The following is a 4627-nucleotide window of genomic DNA, read 5'->3' on the forward strand; positions in this document are numbered from 1 at the left end:
ATTTGTAAAAACACAAACAAAAACAGTAGGTATTGTATTTTTTAAAGTTTTACAAGCAAGTCATAAGTTAAATAAAGTTTCATTTTTTATATGATTTCATGCAGTTTTCTAATACAAACAATGTTGGAACGCCAACCTCCTGGTCTGAGCCATCGTCAAATCCGCCCCGGAACACACCACGGTGACGGCCGCAGCGAACACTCCAAACTTGCAGATTATCGATGCATGTTTTGTACAGTAGGGGAGCTTGACCCGGTAGGTAATTTCATCCCGCTTAGTGATCTAGACAAAACAGAAAAAATAGCTTTATTACATTTAAAAAACAATAAAACAGCTCAATAAATAATATTTTGATATGTACATAAACTTTTTTCATACAGTAATAAACTTGATCAAATCGTGAAAGCGGTTAGTAAAACAAATCATTCCCCATTTAAATTAATTGAAGTTTTTTTACTATATTTAAACATAAATAAGTATCAAGTGGGCTATGTGTTTAATTAAACTTTTGAATATGGATAAATATTTGTCAAACATTAAAACAGTTTTAATAAATATTATTGTGATTTATGCATGAAGTAATAATGAACTTTATCAACTCATATTTTATATATATATTAAAAGAAAAGTCATTTTAAAATAGTATGTTTTAAAATATTAATAGTTAATACATTATGAAAACAGCTAGTAAAAGAATTCAATCTCCATTTAAATCAAATTAATTGAGGTTTGTTAACCATACCCGAACAGAAATAAACATCAAGTGGATTATGTATACATTTTAACTTTTCAATATGGATAAATAAACATATGATTGATGAGTATACTCTCACGATTATATCTATATATAAAGTCAGAAGTATCTATGAACTTTTTGAGAAAACTATAAGTCGCACCCTCATAAACCATATACTTAAAATGTTCGTCATAACAAGAAACCTTACACAAAACTATATTATATCCATTATATCTTAAATTACCTTATAAGGTCGCAATTACTTTCTAAAGATAACTTTCCATATGCCTAGTATTAAAAATACCTCAGCTGTATTCATCTATATGTTTTTCTTTTAATTTATTTATTAAAATCAGGTCAGATTATATTTTGTTTATATTGTTATATTATGTTTTGCTTACTTCAGCTTAAATTAACAAATCAATAGTTTTATTAATACTTATGAAGTTAAATGGGGTAAAGCCCGTGAGTAGCAACTAGTTTATGTTAAAATCCTTTATCAGCTTCAATATGAGCAAACTAAAATCAATATATAATATTATTAGTAAATATTTTTAGTAAATAGAAAATTTAAATTATTAAAATAATATGTTTTAGTTTAATACAAAAAATGGTTTACAATTCATATTAAATGAGATGTAATATTAACTAATCCAAGTATGTACTTACATAATTGAATACCAAATAATATTATTAGGTGTAGAACTACTATTGTTATTTCACAGAGTTGGATTTCTTTCAAAAAAGCATTTACAAGTTAATAAAAAGATAATATAGGTAAAAAACAATTAATTGTTTAGTTTACAGACAAAAATCAGAACAGCTTAATAGTTTAGGGATAAAATCTTCTTATAAAACTCGGATATTAAAAATTTATTAGTTAAAAGTTCGAAACTAGGATATACTACACATACCTCGATATTTCCTTGGGGAAAAATACTCTTTAAGATTATGTAAAGGTCGTCAGCGCACTCGATCCCAGCTCCCTCAACGTAGCTGATGTCCCGGACTGAAGGAGTAGTCAACGCAGTTGAAGCCATCGTGGTGCTGTAGTGGGACTGATGGAGCCCGATAAGAATATCGAAGTATATATACCCGGACGCGGAGGTCGCACGAGGTCGTTGCTCGATGGACTGAACTAGCACATGCGGACGGTAGCTGACACGTGGGTATCAGCATCACCCAGTCACGTGGACGAGTGCGCAGAACAGTATCAGCCAAGATACGAGTGCACGTCCTCACTACATGAAATTTAGCAATCAAAAATTTCCATTAATCTAAATTTAAATGTGGAGTAGGACATTTTAAAAATAACAATACTATATATCTCAAACATATTTAATACGCGTTATTACCTTTAAAACCATCCTCTTAAAGAATAAAACCGGAATATGTATTACCATCTTAGCTCACATATTTAACTATCCTACACTAAATAATTTAATATTGGTATTTAGCAAATAAACTAACTTGTTATAAAACAATGGTTAATTTTATGTTAACCTTTGATTTATGATTTCCCATATAAAACAATAATAAACATTCTACCATAAGAATTAAATTATATTTACTCACAATGGTGTGTTAAAATTATTATGTTTACCTAATATACTTATTAAAAGCAGATGATAATACAACATTTTGTATACACTACTCAACAATAAAAATATATATAGCTATAACATTATATGTTGTTCATTACTTCTGTTTCATACATGATTCAGTTAAATAAAGCCTCTAATTTATAAATTCTTAAGTCAATAGTTTTCACATCAGTTTATAAAAAATAATAGTGAACATTATACTACTTTTTTACACATTACACATATAAAATAGTCCGACTAATAACTAATATGACTTAAACCTTAAACTATTAACAAAACTAGACATTCCATCTCCATGTTACCATAATGTTAAACATCTATCCTTATATTGACAGATCTACACCTAAACATATCGGTTTGCTCCAGTTAAAATATTAAAACGATTTATTTAAATAAAACAACTTATTTGGAAATTATTAAAAAGTCAACAGAAACATCAGCTATATAATATTACATCATGATTCAGGTCCACTATACAAACACACCTCAGTTATAGCATTACACGTGCCGTTCATCATAAAACCCCATTCCCACACTTGGGTCACATAACCATCAACATGTACCACTTCTACTCTATAATTACACACCCATCACAGCACCGTCAAAATGCGCCGCTTCTACTCTATAATCACACGCTCATCACAACATCCCATCCCTAGCTATTATAATAATAACATACTACCTTCTGATTATACCTCGCCCAACCCACACCTACCGTTCCGGACCGCCGCGCCACGCGCCTCTACACTCACCTACACATCTCGACTCCTTGACTCCTCATACTGCCCATCTAACATGCTAAAATAATATATTTGCACGTGCTGTTTTTAAACGCCCAGTTCCCCCCTACTTATGGTGTTCTAGAAGTTGATGATATAAATCCACTTTGGACAGTGCGCCGTGCTTTTTCAAAAAAGGCTTGATTCTTTTCAGCAATTCTTTTGATGAAATTCCAGAATCACACATTAAAGGAAGCTTGTCCTGAGATAAATCATTTGGAAAAAAATTGAATACGTTTGCGAATAGGTGGTGCGAGACTTGCGTTAAAAGAAGTTGCAAATCTAATAGCTCAGGTTGAGAAAAAAAAAATATCCATGGTCTTCAATTTTGGAATTACATTTTGCCAGAGCGTGATAGAATTTAGTCCAAGAAGTATTATGTTTTGTATGATTTGCAATAGACTTATCATCCCCGGTATTCATACATCGTGTTCATTTATGTGCTGGGTAGTGGCTGCGGTGCTCATTACTGTGAAATATATATTTATATTAGAATCTCCCTATATTTGAATTGTGAAAGAGCATTTAAAAGAATGCTTTATCTGCCTGTGGATCCTATACCACCTACCTTTCTCTGTGTATTTTGGAGGTTGAAAATTTCCACTACACATAAATACATCATAACCTCACATATTAGCTGCGCAATTTTATCTCCTACCCTAACTGTATAATCGAGATCGGAATGGTTATACAAAATAACGCCTACATTCCCGGTATAATCCTGCCCTACAACCCCACCCGCTACTTCAATAAAATTGTTATAAGCTAAGCCTGATCTCGATGCTATCCTGCCATAACGAGTTTGTGGCAATTGCACTGCCAAGTCTGTCAATAGTAGAGCTTTGCCATGTTTAGGTATGATGACTTGAGATCACGACCAGCTGAGTAAGGTGATCCCCTAGTTGGAAGGAAAGCAAATGAGGAGAGTTTCTTAAAGCCGATAATTGAATTCATTCTGTAAACAAATTTAAATCTTAGGGAAAATGTTCTGTGCGTATAAATTTGGACCTACTCAAATCGTTATGTAATTGTTCCAAGCTTCTGTGTAGGATTACGAATAATTTATAAACCCTGGTTCAATTGTCAATATTTTAAACACTCAATTTAAATTTCCTAATACTTAATTTAGCAAATTTAAATGCAACACTAACCTGTTACCTTAAATTACCACTGTTTTCTTTGTATACAACTTGTTACTAAACAGTTATAAATAATGTAAACGGATTATTAGGAACATAATGTAGTACCATTTGAAACAATTGTCCATAGAATCAGCAAACGTCTAACACATAAATAACCTCTATCTTGTAAAAAGAGCTGAGAAGACATGCCAACACTATCTTATATTTACATCAGTTTTAAGGAGGCCAAAAAATGGTAATTTAACGAAGCTATAGTCTACTAAAGCTGTAATCTGAGCTGTACAAGGATAGCCATATTCACTAAACTGTTTTAATTTATTTTAAAGAGACTATACCATTAATTTGATATTGATCAGACAACATATG

Source organism: Macrosteles quadrilineatus, unplaced genomic scaffold, assembly GCF_028750875.1.
Source record: "Macrosteles quadrilineatus isolate MER2022 unplaced genomic scaffold, UCM_ALF_1.0 Scaffold_35__1_contigs__length_1230758, whole genome shotgun sequence".
In the NCBI taxonomy this organism is placed as follows: Eukaryota; Metazoa; Arthropoda; class Insecta; order Hemiptera; family Cicadellidae; genus Macrosteles; species Macrosteles quadrilineatus.